Source organism: Notamacropus eugenii, chromosome 1 (genome assembly GCF_028372415.1).
Source record: "Notamacropus eugenii isolate mMacEug1 chromosome 1, mMacEug1.pri_v2, whole genome shotgun sequence".
In the NCBI taxonomy this organism is placed as follows: domain Eukaryota; kingdom Metazoa; phylum Chordata; class Mammalia; order Diprotodontia; family Macropodidae; genus Notamacropus; species Notamacropus eugenii.
In genome coordinates this window covers 99,434,260-99,456,923 of record NC_092872.1, presented here as the reverse complement: position 1 = coordinate 99,456,923, position 22,664 = coordinate 99,434,260, and the positions used below count along the sequence as shown (strand labels likewise).

General features: G+C 38.2%; 1 pseudogene; it reads right to left on the bottom strand.

Moving 5' to 3' along the window:
* Positions 1-13,655: 13,655 nt before the first annotated feature.
* LOC140505122 (large ribosomal subunit protein uL11 pseudogene) lies at positions 13,656-14,161 on the bottom strand (annotated as a pseudogene).
* Positions 14,162-22,664: the final 8,503 nt, after the last annotated feature.

Sequence of the window (22,664 nt, the reverse complement as noted above, 5' to 3'; positions counted from 1 at the left end):
TCTGTTAAAATATTTGATAGCTCATAGAGTCATCAATTTAGAATTAGAAGGAATTTAGAATTCATCTAATTCAACTCCATTTATTGAATGAGGAAACTGAGGCTAGAGAGATGTAGCAATTTATCTTATCTCATTCCCTATATCTCAAAACCCTTTCACATAATTCCCCAGTTTCTTCCTTTCCTCTAGTCTCTGACTATGAAGTGACCCTTTTCCTTGTGAAGGCTAACCTTTTTCCATGTGCTGTTGATCCTGTCTTGTCTTCTCTAGCAGATTGTGATCTCAATGATCTCTCCTTTCTCATTCTCAAATCTTTAAGCTTTAATCTCTCTCGTTCTAATTCCTTAAAACATGCCCAAGGCTCTTCAGCTCTAACACACACACACACACACACACACACACACACACACACACACACACACACACACACACATTCACTAGACGTTATTATCCTCTCATGCTATTGCTGAATATTTCTCCTCTCTCAAATTCTTTGAAAAAGCAGTTGATTCTTACTGCGTACATCTCCTCTTCTCTCATGTAATATAGCATCTGATTCATCACTGACAGCGTTTTCCTTAAAATTATCAAAGATCTTTTAATTGCCAAATCTGATGGTCTTACCTCAATACTCATTCTTCATTGTTTTTGTCACTGTCAAACTCTGTTCCTGAATACTATATCCTCTCTGGGTTTTTATGAACCTTCTCTCTCTCTGTCTCTGTCTCTCTGTCTCTGTCTCTCTGTCTTTGTCTCTGTCTGTCTCTCTCCCTCTGATGTTTCTCCATCTCCTTTGCTAAGTTGGCTCAATCAGTATTATGCACTGTAACTGGGTATTATTCAAGAGTTGGTAAACCTTCCAAACATCCCTTCTATCAGAGATGCTAACATCCTCCCAGTCTCCTGGGTCTATTCTGGGCTCCCCAATGTCCCTCAGTTCAAAAGGTCAATCTGTTGCTAAATCTTACCGTTCCTACCTCCGTCGCATCTCTTGGTTCTGACTTTGACCTCATAGGGTTCTTCTCTTTCTTTAGGACTCAGTTAAAGCATGACCCTTCCATATGAAGCTTTCTTGACTCCCCTCAACTGCTAGTGTCCTCTCTCCCTACCATCATTCTTACCCCTTTGTATTTTTGTATTCTCTCTTTCTCCATTCAGAATAGACTTATTTATGTACTTGTATTCCTGTCTTTTTCAAGGCAGCTTCCCAGTCCTTTCTTTTTTTGTTCTAGAAAGTGTTCTGGACCATCTTGACTACTAGTTATTCACTGATCATATTTTGTCCTCACCTCTCTTCATGCCTTTGCCCAAACCTGCTCCGATATGTGAATATGCCTCCCCTCCCACATTTCTCTCTTAAAATTCATCTCCTTCAAATTCCACCTCAAATACCTCCTACTCTTTGGAGATATCCTTGTTTTCTTTAGCAAAAATAAATCTTTTCTTAGATAGGTAGCATTAGGGAAAAGAGGTATGGATTTGGGATGAGAAGGAGCTGGAGCTGGGAACTAGAACCCACACTCAGTAGCTATATGACTCAACCAATCATGCAATCTGTTCTTAGCAGTGTCTGGTACATAGTAGGCACTTAATAAATGCTTGTTCATTGATTGGTGCAACCTTTATAAAACAGTTTCCTTATTTATCAAATGGGGATTATGATATTTGAACTAGCTGCATTATAGAGTTTTTGTGAACAAAACTCATTGCCAGCTTTTGTAATAGGAGAGAGGATGGAGACCCTAGTCCGTGCACCAGAGAAGAAGGCTATCTATGCCAATACATGTGGACACCTTCTTGCAACTTAAGAGTTTTGGATGTCTTCTACAGCGCTGAGAGTTTTATTTACACAGGATAACCACAGTCAATATATGTCAAAAGACCTTAGAGTCATAGAACCACAGGTCTGGAGCAAAGAGGGATCTCGGAGGTCATGTGGTCCAACCTCTTCATTTTACATATGAGAAAATGAGGCATGGTAAGGAAAAGGAATTTGTCCAGGGTTACTAGCTATTAAAATTCAGTGGTGGGACTTGAACCCAGGGCTTCCTGGCTCCAAGGCCGGCTCTACCCACTATCCCATGCTGGCCTTTTCTAAATATTTCTAAGTAAAAATCTTCAGAAATATTTTGTGTATGTGAGTTTTGATTACAGCTCAGTTTTCTCATGATATTGTCAAATTTTTTTTTCCTCTGCACCTGTCATATTCTTCCTCCAATCGCTATGGGCTCATCTTAGTCCTCTGAGTTAATTAAAAGTTCCTTAATTTTAAATAAGGGGCCAGGTTATTGTTCATCTTTGAAATTTCTCTGGCTTTTGGCAGTGTTCTGCACGTAGTAGGTGCTCCATAAAAGCTGGTTGAATTTATTTGAACATTTGGATGAGAATTTCCTTTTTGTGACATTCAACAGCAGCAGCCTGGAATTGGTCAAGGGGCATTAGAGACATCTGCTGGTTTATGAGCACTCAGAATGTTAATTGGTGAGGGGTGAACCTTCAAAGGTCTGAATCTCAGTTTAGGTTCAAGGGTTTATTTAAAATAGCAACAGCTCTTAAGTCTGCAAATTGGAGCCTGACATACAAAGTTTCCAGAGGGATTTCAGAGACTTTTTGATTTTCAAGAAATGGGGAGTAGTATTAGAACAGTTTTACATCTAGTATTGTAACATATAGGGCAACTAGGTGGTATGGTGGCACAGTGGCACAGTAGACAGAGTATCAGGCCCAAAGTCAGGAAGATTTGTCTCCCTGAGTTCAAATCTGGCCTTATACACTTTCCAGCTGTGTGATCCTGGGCAAGTCACTTAACCCTGATTGCCTCAGTTTCCTCATCTTTAAAACGAGCTGGAGAAGGAAGTGGCAAACGACTCCCATATCTTTGCCAAGAAAATCCCAAATGGGGTCATGAAGAGCTGAACACAACTAAATAACAACTCAACAATAATCGTTGTAGCACTTTCATTGTTACCTGCTCACTTGGCATTAGGAAATGGGGCTTATGAAAATGAACCAGACTGCAGAGGGGAAGGTCATTTATGGACAAAATGAACCCAACTTTTTTGAATATCAAATATATTCCAGTTTTTTAAAAAAAAATTGTAGCTGCAACCCAGAGTGGAGATTCACCCATCTCATTTCAAGTTATTGCCAGGTTCTCAGATTCAAAATGAAAGGGCTATAACAGCAGTGACACATAGAAGAAGTCAAACTGGCAGATATGTTCCCTGAATACTTTAAAATATCATATGTGCACATAAACAGAAAAACGAATACATTTGATGCCAGAAAATATCCTAGGAGATACTGCTGAACACGTAACAGCATCACTAATTATTGGTAGGACTTTTGGCAAACAGTCAAAATCCCAGGAAAGCCGAATTTTTTCAGTAAACATATTTTTGCACATTTGCCTTTTCCCACAAAAATAACCCTTTCGCAGATGCATATATTTTCACTTGCTCAGGCTTGCACTGACGGAGCATCACCCACTCCTCCCTGGAAAAGGTTTATGCAGAGTTATTCCCTGACTCACAGAGCCCTCCAAAGCTGGGGATCCAACAGCATATGTTTAGCATTGCAGCCCCAGCTTGCTGATCAAACAACAGGCAATCTCATCTCAGCTTTCAAGGCAGGTGAATTTGACTGTAAATCATGGTTCTGCACAGAGGTTTGTATTTTCTGTTCTTAATTACATCTGTGCAAATCTTCATTTGTTTATGGTTGCCTAATGCATTGTGTGGACTATTTGCATTCCCAGATGGCACATTTCCATGGCTAGCGCTTATCCCAGAAAGAGCTGGTTGAGTCATTAATTCAAATATTAAGGGCAAAGAGGAAGAGAGAGAGAGAGAGAGAGAGAGAGAGAGAGAGAGAGAGAGAGAGAGAGAGAGAGAGAGAGAGAGAGAATGTATGATCTTTGTTAACAGTACTTGAATTCTCCACTTTATTTACGAAAAACTATTGTAGACAAAGCACTAACAAACCCATGTTCTAGGTTCATAGGATCATAGAGAGCTTGAAAGAAAAAGAACCTTAGAGGTCATTTAATCCAAACCTTTCATTATTATTATTTTTTATCAATAAGAAAATTGAGACCCATAGAGGTTCAATGTCACACAGAATACAAGCAGCAGGGATGGGATTTGTTATCTGTTTATTTTAAAATTTATTAATTGTGGAGCTTTAGTCCCCCCAAAATAGAAAATTTAAAAAAATGGAAATTTGTTCTTAACCACTTTCAATATGTAACCTCTACTAAATCCATATTAGAAACTGATCTGGGAAAGTTAAAGGTTCTATATTCTACCCTGCAAATCACAAGAGATTTGTTTTAAAACAAATTCCACACCTGATTAGATGGAATACTGGCTATAAGAAAAGACTTCCAGAATCCTCTGAGGCAGCTAGGTGGTGCTGTGGATAGAACAATGGGCCTGGAGTCAGGGAGACCTGAGTTCAAATCAAGCCTCAGGCACTTATTGACATGTGACCCTGGTTAAGTCACTTAATCTCCGTTTGCCTTAGTTTCCTTGAATGTAAAATTGGGATCATAATAGCACCTAATTCCCAGGGTTGCTGTGAAAATCAAGTAATTAGGAAGCACTTAGCTCAGGACCTGGCACATAGTAAGCTCTATAGTAATTTGAGCTATTGTTTTTATTATCCTGGGCTCATCTCTGTGGTCATACAAGCCAAGAACAAGTTATTTCAACAAGTTCCATAAGACACAATTAAAGTTTCCCTCAGGAAATTACTCTATATGTTTGAGTTTACTCAATTTTATTCAATTCAACAAACATTTATTACTAAATGCGTTGCTCTTTCTGGCTAAAGATTAAAAAATTAAAAGTCCCTAACCTTGAGAAGCTCACATTTCTACATTTGAAAGATGTTGTTATTTAGTTGTGAACAGTTGCATGTTAATGACTGTATTAGATATACATTAGCAAGATAACAAATGGATAACAAACTGATTGGGACAGCCTGATCAGATTGTTTTTCAAAATATCTAAGTCTCAGGGAATCATTCTTTACCATAATAGACCTAGTTTTATTTTGTTGATACTCGTATCAAAGTAAATTTTAAATATGGTCTGTTGTAATGAAAGAAAAATATTGGTTAAATTGTTGGAGTGAATGTAAGCACAGTGTAGATACAACTACTGAGAGGCACTTGCATAGTAGATGACTGGGGGGGGTGGGGTGGGAGAGTGGCCTTGGAATGAGGAAGATATGGTTTCAGGTCTTGCCCCAGTAGACATATTCTAGCTGTATGACCCTAGGCAAGTCCTCTGACTTCTCAGTGTTTCTAGGCAATTTTTTAGGATTACAGGTTACACACAGATGAGTTGTCCTTTCTCAATGTAGACAACCTCCGTACCACATATCCCTTTGCCTAATAAAATCATTGGTCCAAGTAATAAATGAAAATTGTGCAGCATAATCACCACATTTCATTTTATCCTCATTTGTCACTCCTGAAGATCTAAGATTTAGACTTTTTTCACTCCATCCCTTAAAATCAGTGAATCTATTATTTGCAAAATGCCTACTATGTGCAAAGCACTTTACTAGCTATTCTGAGAATACAAAAAAATTCGAAAATACCATCCCCACTTCTAGAAATTTACTATTTGGTCACAGTGATAATATATTTGCATCTTAAATGTTATCCACTTTTCAGATATTTTTAGATATTTAGTATAACAGCAGAAGCAGAAAGCTAAAGCAGTAAAGGCTTAAGTGCAAAATAATTATATACATAATGTATGTACTAGGCAGAGACATGCAATACAATTCTAGTCTAGCTAGCAGAAGAAGCTAAGAATAGGATTGAAACAGTAGAACTCTTGGTTCTATGGGTGGTTGGTGGCCAAGTACCGCCTCATTTGTATTTATCTTGGCTTGTTCGGATACAGAACATTAATGATTGCCAACTAAGCTCTGGTGTACTTTTGTGACCTTTAGACCATGAAAGACTATAATTCAATAATTTATAGTAATCTCATGAATGTGACTAGTCTCTCCACCAGTCCACATAGCAGCCCTCCATGCCTTCTCATCCTGTCCATTTCTTGTCTGTTTCTGAAAATCCTCTAGAGAAGATTGATACAATAGATGGTGCCCTTCTTCCAGTTCTTTTTTTAAATAAAATTTTATTTTCTCCCTAATTACATGTTAAAACCACTTCTAACATTTAAAAAAAAGTTTTTTTTTAATTCTATACATTTCTCCCTTCCCTCCCCCCAATCCTGAGACAGTAAGCAATTTGATATAGTTTATACATGTGCAATCTTATTAATTATTTTGTACAAGATGACTTGAACAAAAAAGAATGAAAGAAAGGGAGAGAGGGAAGGAGGAAGGAAGGAAGGAAAGAAGGAAGGAAGGAAGGAAGGCAGTGAAAAATAACATGCTTTGTCAGTTTTCACACAGTATTAGTTCTCTCTCCTTGACGACATCTTTTATGCCACGTCTTAGGGACAAGGCGTTAATTGACAGGATGCCGTGTTCTACCCATGGACAGTATGTGTTTTTCATTGATCTTTGAGTCATCTGGTCAAGATGACTTTAAATCGAAAAGGGAAAAGAAATGAGAAAACTGCCCATACGTTTCTACCAAGCCTGAGAATAGAAGGTACAATATAGTAACAAAGGTAATGATAATATCTAGCACTTCTATAGTAATTTAAAGTTTACCAAGCATTTTACAAATATCATCTGCTTTGTTCCTCACAACAGCCCTGGGAGGTAGGTGTTATTATCGTCCTCATTTTACAGGTGAAGAGACCGAAGCAAACAAAGGTTAAGTGACTTCTAAGTACATAGCTAGTGTTGTGGGCTGAACTGGAACTCAATTCTTTCTGAATCCAGTCCCATGGCTCTCTCCACTGCTCCTAGTAGAACAAAACAGGAGACATCCATTTTTTTTAAATGACCTTGGGTGCCTATGTCTAAATACACAAGGCATGAGTAATAAACAAGACCTATAGAGCCTAAGACAAGTAGGAAAATTTGACTTCATAGAAGTCACGGATTGGGACACAAGCCTGCATTTGGGCTCTTAAAAATTGTACCTTATTCAAAAACAATAGAATGATTAAAGAGGCATTGCAATTGGACGATTAAGCATGGAGACATGTGTAGTTAATTGCAACTTATAACATCAATACAAGCAACTCAATTTGCTTAGTGGCTTTTCCTTCTTAAATAAATAAATTTTAATGGCTAAACTATCACAAAACCATTTCAGTCCCTCTTTGTAAGGCTTCAAGAGAATTCTTAGTTCATTCATCATCTTTTCACTTTTCCTCTTGTAATCATGATGGGAGAGGGGATCCTCCATTTTCCTAATTTGCTTTGCATCATTTTGCAGCATATACATATGGAAGCTAAGGCCATATGGGCTGTCTAAATTTATAGATGGGGCTTGCAGTTTACATGAATAGATATGATCTGAGACCTGGCCTTCCACTGCAGAGAGGAGAGCCAAGGACTGCTATGCTTGTATCAGCATGATAGGTGTGAAGAAAGTACAGGGATGCCCTGGGAAGGCGGAAGCAGTTGAGCACTCAGAAGTATCTAAAATGCGTGGGGAATCTGTGGCCTTGAGGCTGTATGTAGACTTCTAGGTCCTTGAGTGAGATCTTTTGACTGAGTCCAAGTTTTACAGAACAATTTGTTTTATTAAGGGAATTTGTCCTATGAAGTTTGGATTCAAAGAGCCACACTTGAGGACTGAGAGGGCCACATGTGACCTGGAGGCTACAGGTTCTTTTCAACCTCAGCATATTCTCTATCAGTTTCTCTCTTCCCACATACATAATAGCATGCTAAGTTCTTTAAGTTGTGCTGAAAGCTGGGTAATATCATAAAGAACTTTCTAAGTTTCTTTGTGTTCTTATTAGACTTGATCTCATTATAGTATGCCATTAAATTAATATATTAAAATGTATTGAATCATTCCCTTAATGTAGAACAATTGGGTTGTTTTCAGTTATTATTATTACCTATAATAGTGCTATGGAAATCTTTGAACAGATAGCACTCTTTTGTATTTTTGATAACACTTTCAACAATTGGTCTAAATTGTGGTGTTTTTCTACTTACTACCTGTGTCACCTTGGACATGTCAATTTACCATCTGGGCTCAGTTTACTCACTTTTTAAATGAAGAATTTAGCCTTTTCCAGTTCTACATTCACAACTTTATACTAAGTTCTTAAATTAATCTAAATGGTTTGTGCACAGATGGGGAAAATACAAGGCATGTTCAGGAGAAGCCCAATCTTGCTAACATAGAGGGTTAACGTGGGAAACTATTCAGATATGGGATTGTAAGTAGGAACAAAAATGTGAAAATCCTAGGAATTTCATAAATTGACATTATTTTGATAGTTGAACAGGCCAAGATGTAGATGAAAATCAATTCCAATTTTCAGAATTTCAGAATGGGAAGATACCTCAGAGACCACCTAGTCGTACCTGAATATGAATGCCCTTGATAATGTTACCAACTTCTGATCATGTAACCTTTTCTTAAAGACAGGCAGAATCTACTACAATTCCAAGAAACCTATTTTGGTTTTGGTTAGCTCTAAAGGTTAAAACAGACATTTTCGCTTTTATCATCTGTTTACTCTTAGCTTGTCCCTTTGGAGCAAGGAAAAATAAAGCTAATCCCTCCTCCAACTGACAGTATGCCAAATAATTTAATATGGCTGTTACGTCCCCACTACATCTTCTTGCTAAACTTCCCATGTTCTTTCACCAACCCTCATATGACAGAAAATCAAGCCTATTTGCCTTTCTACTTGCCTTCCTGTAAACATTTTCTAACTTATAAGCAATATTCCTAAAATGTGATGCTCAGAAGTGAACACAATGCCTAGAAGTGGTGTAATCATGGTAGACAGGCATTTTATATTGTTTTGGCACAACTGTCTAAGAAAACTTCCTTAGCTTTGGGCCATCCATGCACTTCCACTCAATACATTTCCTTAACTAATCTTAATTAAATAATCTCCCCCACCCAACCTCCCAAAATGCTTGTACACTGTTTCCTAAATCATAAGATTGCTATTTCATAGCTGGACTTAAAAGGACATTATTTATTGGGGGTTTTGCTGCTTTCTTTTTAATTAGTGATTTATTTTACATTCTTGAATTCTGCTATCTAAATAAACAGAATATCAACAATCAAATTTTGGATGGCTGTACTAACTTCTCAATGCAAGCTGGGCAACGATGCCCATGATGCCAGTCTCCTTGGCAAAGTGTCTTGAGAGCCAGATTGGCTAGTAGTGGGGAGGCTACTTGTCATTTTCCCAGCATGCTTCCCCATTCTCTTACCCTTCCACCCCACAAAGCAGTGTAAGTACAAAGAGAGTCTTGGCTAGATCTTTCCATAGCCCCTCAAGCAAACATTCAATTGGGCTTTATGCTTAGTTTGAATTTGTTAATAGACAAATGATGTGGAGATACACCATTAAGTAATAATCGATATTTATTTTTGAAATGTTGAAATTTTGAAATTTATATTTTGAAAATTATTGATCAATTTCCTGGTATGGAAAGAGTATTGAGAATTAGAAGGCAATGTAAGAAGAGAAGGCATAAAACATGAATTAATCAATGAGATTCTGGACTAAACCATAGTCAGAAAGGGAGGCAATATGAAAAGGGAATGAAAAGCAAGTGCTCCACCAAACGTACAAACAGTCCTTCCACAAAGTTCTGCTCGGTTCTGCATGGTGGAATGGAGGTGACCCTGAGTGCACCAATATTGCAAGCAGACCATAAACTCTTCAGTGAGGGTGACAAAGTAGCAACAAAGCAGACAGAGGGTGCTAAGACATTAACTTCACTGCGGATGCTCTAAATAATGAGGTGCTTATGGAGAGACTGATCAGGAATTATACGACAGGAGGAAATGAGCCATATAAATATTGACATTCTTGCTATATGAAACCAGATGGCTTCTGTTGAAGAGAAATGGAAGCATGGTTCACAAGCTCTCCTTGGAGAAGCAAACAGAGCAGTGGAGCTGGTTTTAACCTGATTCTCCAGACTTTCAGGACTATACCTTCTCAAATCCAATCTTTCCTTAGTGCTTGAGGCCCTCTGCCCTTAGAACATCCCTCTGCCATTCCAGGTCCCCTTCTCCCACTGGTGAGTTCTTCCTGCCACCTCCATATTGGACAAAGGCCCAGGCCAGACATGCTTCAATCCATGTTGGCTGCCTTTCTGATTCTCTGGACTTGACCACTGTGACTACATGAGGATATCTTATCTTCTCCTCCTATTTCACTTCCATTTTATATATTGTCTTTCTGCCTTTAGAATGTCCTCCTCCTCCTCCTCCTCATCATCATCATCATCATCACCCACCATCATCACTCACATTTATATGGTGTCCTCTATGTGCTGGGAATGGTGCTAAGTGCTTTTTAAATACTATCTCATTCAATTCTCCCAACAATCCTAGGAGGTAAATGACATTATTATCTCCATTTTACACTTGAGGAAACTGAGACAAACAGTGGTTAAGTAATTTGCCCAGGGTCATATAGCTAGTAAGAGTCTGAGACTGGATTTGAACTCAGGTCTTCTGGACTCTGGGCCCAGCTCTCTCCCTCTATTGCGCCACCTAGCTCCCTTGAGAGCAATGGGTTTCTTTCTCTTTTGCTTTGTATTTTTCTTTACATTTCTAGCCCTTGGCACCTAGGAAGTGCTTAATAAATTGTTGCCTCCCTGCCTTTTGAGGGGGCACTTGTTCATTTCCTATTTCAGTGCTGATGATAAGTATTTGACAAATAAAAGTAACTTCAGCTTCTACATAAACATATATTACAGAGTCTGAGGAAACAGAGAAATTTTACAAAGAATCTGATACCTCCATCAGATTAAATTAACATGCACTTTAATACTTGGTGACTGCAATGCAAAAATGGACATAGGGATATAATATGCTGGAAATTATGTCTCAGGAGCAAGAGATGAAAAAGCTAAAAATTTAGTAGAATCAATATAAGCATCACTCCTCTACATAATGCATAGTTTTTTCTCAAGAAGAGAGATGGAAAGTACTCGAATACGGTTAGCACTAAATAATAGCACCCAAAATGAAATGGCCTCATCTTAACAGATAAGAAGCAAACGGCGATAGATGTGATAGTCATTTCTTAATTAGCTTATCTGACTTAATTAGCTATCTGTGTATGGACATATCATTGTAAACAACAAAGTCTAACAAATTACAAGAAAGAGTACAAATGAAAACATAGGGTTTATATTTGACCCATTGAAATAAGTAGAAGAGGGTGAGGAGGGAAGGGAGGATGGAGACAAGGAAGGAGAGAGGGGGGACAGGAGGAAGAGAGGGGGAGAGAAAGAGAGAGAGACAGAGAGAGACAGAGACAGAGAGAGAGAGAGACAGAGAGACAGAGAAAGAGAGAGAGAGAGAGAGAGAGAAGATGGTGCTAGAGGAAGGAAATAAATAAGAGAAGAGAGTGGATTATCATTTGCTAAAGTAGTTTAACCAATGTAAACCAATCACTACAACAGTGAGACCAAAAGAACCCAAAAGCCATCTTTCTCAATAAACATTTAATCTCCTTGCCCAGAAATAAGCTTGATAACCAAAAGATAACCTTTAGTATTTAAAAGATAAACTCATTCTCAAAATTTAGTGAAGGAGGGTGACAGTAGATTATAAAAGACTGCAGATTTGGGTTCAAAGTCTAACTCTGCCACTTATCTGTGTGATCTTAGGCATGCCACTTAACTTTTCTGGATCTCACTTTTTTCATCTGTAAAAGGAGGAAGCTGGACTAGTTGACTTTTAAATTCCTTTCCAGCTGAAAATTTATGATCCTATGATGTTATAAAGCAGTGAGAAAAACTGGAGAGAAAAAAAATAAATTTACAGAATCTTAGCAAGAGACCCCATTAAAGGAGATCATCACAAGATTATTTCATGATGAAACTGCAGTGTATGGGGTGTTCAGGGAAGATGAGCACCTCTGGTATGAGGACTTGCTGAACCATGTTCAGGGCTGCTCACCCATCTTTGGTGTCTGCCTTCCCCCAACTCTCTTCTGTGGCTCCAAGAAACTGTAGCATGCACAGCAACCACATCCCAGTAAAATATCTGGGCAGACCAGCTAAACTAGATTGTGGGGAACCAACAAGTGAGTCAATGGGATGTTTAACCCAAACATGTGAAGATTTCCACTGGTGAATATATAGATGAGAACAATGTCCCAATGGCCACAAAAGAGGCTGAAGCAGGTACTATGGAACTCTTAGAGCTCTGTCAGACATGGAAGACACCAAGGTCTTCATTATCAGTCATCTTGACTTATATCAGGTCATTGGATCCAGATGGCTCTGGAGGAGAAGTGAGCCTGATGACTTGCACAGCTCTCCTTCACTCAAAACAAGTCAAGTGCAAGTCATGTCATCATTTCTCTAATGGATGGTCTTCTTTGGCAATGAAAGATGAACATATGACAGAAACAACAGCCCTGTTCTACCATTGGACTTCAAGGACTCTGGAAGAGAGAGTGAAGCTTTGTGCAACTCTGCCCCACTTACTTCTAATTCACCCCATCAAGATATACCCCATCTTCCGCTATTTTATCCCAACATTGTGATGTCCCCAAACCTCCTCAAAAATAAAAGATGAACAACATATTTTGGGCAGACACTGCAGGTCATCAATAAATTGGGTCCTGAACTGAACCTGGAATGTAATCAATAAGTTATAAAGACTACCCACTAAAGAATGGAGGAAGTACAATCTACATTAGTTGGAGTACTTAAACCAGTGAAACAATGGATCCTCTCAGGACTAAAGTAATCTAATATCTATCCTTTAGAATCCTATTATCTTAGTTATGAAGATAATAGTCATTTGAGTAAGTAAAATTTAGTTTATGTATGTGGACAGGAGCAACGCTATTTTAATGTTTTAAGCAATAGTGTCAAATTCAAATAGAAATAGATCTCTGAGACTGCATGCTGACTTAGAAAACCACAAATTAACATTATTTATTTTATGTATTTTTATTGATTTTGTTTTTTTGCTATTGAGGTTTTTTTTAGAATACAAAACTTTCATGCATTTTTTGACCATGCACAATTACCCTAGAATAAATATATACTATTTGTGAAAAAACCTTGAGCCAAAGGTTATTCCTTTAGAATCTCTTTTCAATTTCTTGATTCCTGAATCCCAGCTGTTACTGTCATTAACTAAACTGTCCTGAGTTTGTATTAAGGGAATCCTCGTCCCAATACCCCACATTTAAGGTTTTTAAGGCAAAGAGGCATGCTTTTTCCTATTAAGTCTGCAAAGATGACAAATTTTGCTCACCCTTGGGGCAATATTAGCTTGTCCAACTAGTCCTTCCCCTCAATTTACAGTCCTACTGCTAAGATGCTTCAACAATTTTCCTGCTTTTCTAACACTACCCTCCCTCCTCCAAACGAACTATAAAGTAGATGAAAGTTATTGCAGAACAAAAGAGCTAAAATTAAATTAACAGTTATTTCCCAGAATTCATGGTAGCTTCTGACACAAAAATTTTCTGGACTGAAAAATGAAGAGCGTCTGTTGTTGTCAAGTGTTGAATTTATTGCAATAGTCTCCTTTATGGCTTTTCACTTGCTGGGCATTCAACAGCACTGCTATTGATGTCATCAGTGACATCATGAGGATGTCTGCCATAAATTTTGCAGCCCACAAACGGGGCTGTTCCAAGAATCTCTTTAATGGTTCCAGAGAGATCTCTTGCCAAAGGTCACTACCTCATCTTAAAAGCAATGTTGACAAGCTCATTGAGACTGATGTTTCCATTGTGTTTTATATTTTCTGCTTTTTTCTGTTCTGAGGAGGTTCCTTTAGGGTTTTGATGATCAAGGCTGAGGCAGAAGGCACATCCTCAGTCTGGGCCAGTCTGTTCTGAATGGTAAGTCTCACTGTGATCCTTAGCCTTTTCCAGTCACCAGTTGCCTTGACAATGTCATCAACAACCTTTTTGGGAGACAAACCCAAGGGACCAATTTTTGGAGCCAGAGGTGAGGTCACAACAACTTCACTGCCAGTGCACCTTAAAAACATGACTTTAATTTCATTAGGGTCAAACCTGGGTGGCATGGCAGTGACAAAGGTGGGGAGTTGGGCTGTGGGGTGCCTGCTGGTGTAAGATGAACTTGGATTCCAGACAATGGAAAGAAGTTGCACCTTCAACCACCACAAGCAGGGATCCAAAAGCTATTGATTTTGTTAAACATTTCCCAACACCATTTTAATCTGATTGAGTTTTGTGACTGATTGTGGGTCAAGTTTGACACCTCTGATCTTAAGGAGAATATGTCTTACCAAGACAGGAAAAAGTAAAAAAAAATGTTTTATGATTTGTCTGCTACCAATGACTTAAGAATAGTAATGATGACGATTATCATGTTATTTTGCTTTTTAAATTATTTCTAGAACTTATATAGCACTTTAAAGTTTACGAAGTTCTTTACATAGGTTCTCTTACTTGATCCCCATGAAAATTCCAGAGTGTAAGTGCTATTATTACACACAGAAGTGAAAAGACTTGTCCAAGGTCACACAGTAATAAGATCACAATGTCATAATTTCAGAGCTATGAAATCTTAGATTTATGAACTTATTGATCCAAAACTCTCATTTTACAGATATGAGGAAACAGAGACTAAGAGTGATTAAGATTTCCCGGAGCCACACAGCTAGTAAGCACCTGAGCTGACTCCAACCCAGGCCTTCTTATCTCTGTCTATCCACTACATCCCACAGAAGAATGGTAAAACCTCAGAATATGATTAGTTAAGCTTATATCAGAAGCCATTCAAGAAGCCAAGATGACAGGCTAAGACAACTTCATTTCTGCTTTCATCAGTTCTACCAGCTTCTTCTGCACGTATTGCCAAAGGTGTGATTTCCCCCAAATAATTTGATTTTACCTGTAAGAGATCATCATGCTCTCTCGTACCTTTTCTGGAGTACATTAGTTAAGAAATGACCATGATGGATGGTCTTAACAACCTTGGGCAATTAACCCATTGAAGCTGAGAACTTCAACAAAGAAGTCTAGAAGAAAAAACTCCATTTTGTCGTCTGGTGCATTCCCTTTCCTTTGTTTTCTCCACTCATTTATTCATTCATTTATTTATCGGTAATATATACCTACGTTCATACAAATAAGAACTTAGTAACTGCTCATTGACTGATCCACACATATCATCATACACTTGTTTATCTATGGTGGTAGATCAAAGAGCCCTCAGAATCACCATACACATTTCTTGAAATGTTAGCAAGATTATATTCTTACCAGGAAGCTAAATGTTGGTAGTTATTCTGAAATGTAGCTAGCTAGTGTACTTTCCACAAGGGTATAAGTTTGCTACCAAACATTTAAGCTCTGTCTTATTGAATAAGTAAATGAACAAGCACTTAGTAAGTACCTAAGACGTTCCAGGCATCCAGTTGGCACTGGAAATACAAAGACAAAAATGAAATCATTCTTCCTTCAAGGAACTTAAGTTCTATCACCAAACAAACATGAGATCCAGACCTATAAGGGTAACCAGGGCTTCCCACGGAGACAAGGAAAGGGATACAAAATTTTAGCATATGCACTCATTCAATAGAGCAGAAGGAGGTAAAGGGAGTGGGAGTTGAGACACTATCACAGGAATGGACAAGAAGGCATTTAAGTTCTAGGTTACAGATAATGTAGTCCCTTTCATTCTCCCTTTAACTCTTACAGGAACATTTCTCTTCTCTCCCTCTCTGGAATATTCCATTCCCTCTATCCTTTCTCCAACAGGATTTCTTCTACAATATTCCTTCCAGAAAGGTAAAGGAAAAACCTGGGAGTTATCGCAAGTCAAGAGTGTGTAGTCAATAAGAAACTGGAGCTGAAGTCAGCAAGACCTTACTTCAAATCTTGCCTCAGAATTTTACTGGTTCTGTGATACTGGGCCAGTAACTTCATTTATCTGGACCTCCATTTCCTCATTTGTAAAGTGAGATGCTGACCTTGACCTCCATTTCCTCATTTGTAAAGTGAGATGCTGACCTTGGTCTTTTCCAACTCTAAGTTTCTATGGTACTTTCCTCCCACACTGTGTGAGAGAGATCCTCACCAAGGTCATTCAGGTAGAGTTGAAAGAGTAGAGTCCCAGATCTTAGAAGCAGAACCAAAGGACTTCCAAAGGTGTTTCTAACTTCAAGATACTTTCCCCTGAGTCACTATAGTAACTAATTATCCCATCTATTCAACTGCATTTGCCTTAATTACTTCTCATATTATTTTCACATCATGAATTACAAAAGTTAACTTTAGGGTGCATTTCAAAATGCTTACCCCATTCAATGCTGCTTGCCTCCAGGAATGGTTTCCCCTGAGCTAGAACTGCTCATTACAGCTCTGCTATGATCACTGAATCTTTGTTTCTTAAATGCCGCACAAAATTTGGTTTTGATGGTATTAGAAAAATAAAACATCTAAAGAAAAAGAGGATTTATTCAATGGAAGGCATGTTTTCATTACTTCCATATGTCTTTATAGAACCACTAAATCTCAAAGTTCAATGCTACCTCAGAACTCATAGGATCACAGACCCTATGTAAATAAGTGATAGAAGCAGAATTTGAACCTAGATTCTTTGGCTGCAAATTGATCACATACACTTCTATATACTATGCTGCCATATCTGAAGCACCATTCTTTTCTTCTCTAACTAGTTATCTGACTCACATTGGAAGTCTACGGTAATGAGGAACTCACTATTTTCAGAGGTAAGACATTCCAATTTTGGGACGTTCAGATTATTAAGAAGTTTTACCCATAATGTGCCAAAAATATGCCTTAAGAGTGTGATACTCTGTTCCAGCCTTTATTGTACTGCTAAACATGTCACTGCTGTCCAAAGCACTCACCCAGAGTCTCAAGACTATTGCCCTGTTGACCCAAACCTCTTTCTATGGATTCTCAAGCCATTTTATTATACTGGTTCTAATTCAATATTCCTCTACCTTTTTGCGTTCAGGGTAACTTGGTTTCTGTGAAAAGCAGCAGACAGACTTCTCCTCTCCCACAAGCGTCTCTGATGCATTTAGCATTCTTGGATCCCAAAATCAGGCTTGCATGACTCCAGAACTGCCCTCTCTTTTCCAAAAAGCCCTCTTAAGATGAGACTTAGTATCAGAGAGCTACTTCACAGGCCAAGGAAATGCCTTTCATGAGCAATAAATGGTAGAACAGGAGACATTTAGCAGAAACACAGAGCATCATCAGAGCTGTGGGTAATGATGGGGAAACTTCAATTTCCTGGAGAGTGATGCCAGCATGTCAATTTGTAGTTAAACTTTTGCTAAAGCAAGTTGCCTGAGACAGGGTGTTGTTGTTGGGTTAGTTTTTCCTTTTTTTAATTGGTGTTTTCCAGCTCTTTTGGTTTTCTTTTTTTTTTCACTGAGCATTTTTCTTTTCTTTTCTTTTTTTTTTTTTATATAAAGTGTTACCTCACTGGTAGACTATAGCATAGAAGTGACCCAGGGCTCTTTAAGATTATTCCCCTGGAGTTAGAGGGGATGCAATGGTGGGGTTTTGAGGGAAGGCACTCCAGGTGATGGAGTAGATGGAGCAGATACAGTGCCAGAGTTGGGAACACCTAAGTTCAAATTCTTCCTTTGATACTTATAACTTATGTAATGTTGAGGAAGTTAAATCTTTCTCAGCCTCATTTTCTCCATGTGTTAAAGAAAAAAAGGGAAGAAGGGACGTAGTAATAGTACCTCCTCATAGGATTGTTTTGAGGATCAAATTAGATAAAATTTGTGAAGTGTCTTGCTATATAAAGTCTTGGGAATTTTTTTTGTTATGAATCTTGTGAGTCAAGAAGCATACATTCTCTGAGTCTAGATTCTTTGAAAACATCAGCTGGTTTTGACAAGCTGCTTTGAGAAGAACAAGAATTCCATGCTCCACATTTCACGGTCTTGCATGTAGTCCTTGGGATGGTTGACACATCCCCTCACTCTGATCTAGGGACCCATCAAACCACAGTTGAAGCTACAAGCTACATTCCCAAATCCTTTCCCCTTGCCCTTTCTCCAATCCAGAAAGTCTTTTCTACTCATATTTCTTGACTGCAACAACAATCATTTATTAAGTGCAAATGATATGCCTGGCATGATACTAGGATCTGGAGATACAAAGACAAAATTCCTTTCTCTCAAAAAATTATATTTTATTGTGGGGAGAGTGGAGACAAGGGAAAAATATATTAAGAAAAATATAAAATATACTTTGGCACATATATGTGTGTGTGTGTTTATGTCCACAATTCTGGACCCATGATTTCATTGTATAGGGAAATCTTGTGGAAGAAATGCCCTATACTAATGCAAATCAGCAGCTGTTCTACAATTTATACTCTTAAGAAATTATTTAGGAACATTGGGAAGATGCCTAAATTACTTGTTTAGTATCACTCATCTACTATCTCTGGGGAGAAGCAAGTACTCCCTCATGACCAGTGACCTTTTTCTCTCTTTGTGTTTTCTCATTTAGTTACTGGCCATTGTAACAAACAACAACAATGATGATGATAACTTACATTTATACAATTCTTAAGATTGCAAAACATTTTACATAAATTCCCTCATTTATTATTAGGGAGGAGGAATCACTCCTTCACTCTGTGAACGCAAGTACTATAAGAATTACTATACCAGTTTTATAGATGAGTAAGCTGAAACTCAAGAGAGTCTAGCAGTTTGACCATGAGCATCTGAAAAAAGATTTTCATGTATAGCAATAACTAGGATGGGGCATCTGAGACCTTGACCCAGGCGCCAGATCTAAGAGAGCACTGCTTCCTACTCACTAGAGTAGGGGCATCATAGTCCTGACACAGCCCTGGTGAACTTCAGAGGAGGGGAACTTTATGATGTATACTTCAGAAGAAAACTAGGATATTTGAGGAAAAATAAATATACCTATTGCAGTGTCAGAGCCCTGAGAACAGGAATTGAAGTAGAGAAGTAGACCATAGTTTAAGTGTTGAATTCCTTGGTGCTTCAATTTACACATCTAGACAGATGGAGTAAACATTATGAAAGAGAAGATTTTGAATGAAGGTAGAAAGATGGTCTTGAAGTAGCAGTGAAAAACAAGGATTATGCTTCTTCTTGTCTGGATGTAGCTCAAGAGAAACTGTTTATGACACTAGAGAGGATAGACGGAAGGTGATTTCCATGAAAAGAAGAGGTGTAAGACGAAGGGAAGTTTGGAAGTATCAGGAGTTCTAGGGGAAAAATAGCATATGACTCATGGAGGAGAGGTTGAGGTAATTGAGGATGAGGGATGAAGAAGTGGTAGCAGGAGAAAAGAGCTTTCAACTATGTAGCTTTCAACACTAGACCACAGGGATTCTAGGAGAAGGAGAGGACAATTTGCCTGATACCATCACATTCAAATGAATTTGATCCAGGAGTTGACATGGCTAGTTACAACTCTACTGAATTCAGGTCTTCCTGACCACAAGTCCATACTCTGATACAGAGTGTAGATCCTGAAGTGGTATAGTGGATGGAATGTTGAACATGTGAGTTAGGAAGACCTGAGTTCAAATCCTACCTCAGATATTTGCTGTGTGACCATGTTTCTTTATCTGCAAAATGGGTACAATAATAGCACCAATGAGATTATGCATGTGTGTGTGTGTATATATATATATATATATATATATATACATATATATGTATGTATTTATGTATGAATATGCACATATATACATAGTATGTAGATATATGTATACATATACATAAAGTGCTTTGTAAAACAAAACCCCTTATTTAAAGGTTTTATTATTGATGTTATTATGATTATACTGAGACACCAGAGACCCTAGCCCCAAATAATATGAGCAATGAATTCAGGCCTTTTAGCATTAGTCTTATAATTTGTGGTGCTTCCATAGGCCCAGATACCCTCATTTTCTTTGTCTCTCAGTCCACCATCCTTGATAACAAATTCTCTAAACAAAAAGATCATTTTACAGACCTGGTGACTTTGTCTTTCTCTTGGAGTTCTATGATCAAATTCCCTATAAATTCCCCTTCAACTTGGACCACACTTTGGATGGAAATCTAGAAAAAGAGACCAGAGTTCCTAGGCACCTTCTTTCCATTTCTGATGAGGAATAATTCCAAATATTTTTCTTCCCCATCCTTTTTCATGTGCAGCAGGTTTGGGGATACTGAGATCAAAGGGAGATCCAACTACTTCATGTAAATTTAAACCATTTTGGGGCTGTTGAAGGCAAAATCATGACCCTACCAGGCAAACATTTTTCTCTGTCACCTCAAATCAGTGTTAAATCTACATATGACATTAGGAGATATTTAATTCACTTTTAAAACTCATTTCCCAAATGGACTTAAGAACTTCTATCTGATCCCTAAGATGTCTCCTGGACCTTTTAAGATATGTTTTCTGAGTCTATCTCTTAAGTGATTGAATTTTGTAAGAGAGAAAGGAAGTCATGCCACAGAAGGTTTGAATGGTTGAAGGCCCTCAAGAAGAAGCCTTATTTGTGATTCTACTCAGCTCTCACTTGCTGCTCATGTCCCATACAGCTGGCATTTTGGCTCCAGGCATTGTCTCTGGCTGTCCCCCAGACTGGAACACTCTGCCTCCTCTGTGCCAACAATTGACCTCCCTGGCTTTCTTTAAGGGCCAACTAAAATTCCACTTTGTACAGGAAACCTTCCACAGCCCTTCGTAATGCCAGCACGTTCCCTCTTTTCAGTATTTCCTATTTATCCCATATATAGTTTGATTTATATGCATGTGTATATTTATTTATTCATTCATACATTTGTTTTTCACTCATTCATTTATTCATTCATCTATCTGACTATCTATCTATCTTTCTGTCTGTCTGTCTGTCTATCTGTCTAGGTAGCTATCAAGCTATGTGTGTTTGCATGTTATCTCTCCAATTCGATTTAAGTTCCTTGAGGGCAGGGACTATACTTTGCTTCTTTTTGTATTCCCCAGCACTTAGCTCAATGCCTGACAAATAGTAGGTGCTTAAATGAATGTTTATTGATTGATTGATTGAACCAGGGGCTGCACTGTGCACCTCTCTTTGTACAGGCCCTTGATGCTCACTCTGCATTAACACTGTCATCATCAGGGGTGGGAAAAGCTGAAGCTTCAAGGTTACATGGGGCCCTTTAGGTCCTCAAGTGGAGCCCTTTGACTGAAGCTAAACTTCACAGATCAAATTCCCTTGATAAAAAGATTTGTTTTGTAAAACTTGGCCTCAGTCCAAAGGTTTCCCAGAAGGACCTAGAAGGCCACATGGGACCTCAAGGCTGCAGTTTCCCCATACCAGTATAGATCCAGAGGATGCATTCTTCTGCTTCATATGTCTTTCATGTTCTGATGTGTATTTATGCCATAATGGAGCAAAACAATTAGAGTTGTCAATCAATTAATCAAGGCTTCGAATCAATCAATTAATTAATTAATTAATGTTAGAACAGGGGACTTGGAGTTAGGAGCCTGAGAACAAATCTTGCCTCAGATACTTGCTAGATGTGTGAACATGGGCAAGTTGCTTACTCAGTTTCCTCTTCTGTAAAATGAGAGGATGTGATTCCTTGGCTTCTAAGGGATTATTTCAGTTCTAAACCTATAATCTTATGTGTCATGTTGGATGGTAGGGATATGAATATAAAACAACAATTCCTTCCTTCAGGGAGTTTATATTCATTCTTAGTGGCTAAGAGACTACTTCCCAGAGATCCTGTTTTGGAAGGAAGATGACACCTTTGTACTTCCTTATAACACAAGAGGTCAAGAGGAAGGCTAGGAACAAAGTGTGTACCAAAACCCTGTGTCTTCATGCTTTGCGTTTTGTATGCTTGTGAGGGCGCTGGCCTTAGGAGACTTGACTTAGAATCCCAACTCTGTCATTAACTAACCATGTCACCTTGGACAAATCATTCAACCTTTATGGGCTTTGGTTCCCTCATCTGTGAGTTGCAGGGGTTGAAATAGCTGTTCTTGGACACCCCTTCCAACACTAACATTCCCTAGGTCTAAGTGTTGTATTAATGAGACTGGCTACAAGGAATATCTTTCCTGTCTCTGTCGAGATGCCCTTCTCCTTGGTCACTTGGATAATAATAATGATAGTAATAATGCATAATATATAATAATGGATAGTAATAATGATGATACTAAGAAGAATAAAGTATATAGTGCTTTAAGATTTGTAAATCACTTTGTAAATATTATCTCCTTTTATCCTCACAATAACCTGGGGATTGGTGCTATTATTATCTCTACTTTGCCAGTGCAGAAACTGAGGCAGTGTAAATCACTTGGTGTGTTGATAATGCAGCTTTTTGTTTTAGTATAATGAAGTGCCTTTGATTGAATAATGTGATTAAAGATCATCTTCCCCACCCATTAATGAGCCTGGGAAGATTTGAAGGAAGGCCTACCCTTTTTGTTAATGAGACATTGGTTCTCAATGATTGTGATGCCCTTGGGCTCTAAAAAATGTATTAATAATCTGAGGTGAGATTTTATTTTGGGGCTTATTCT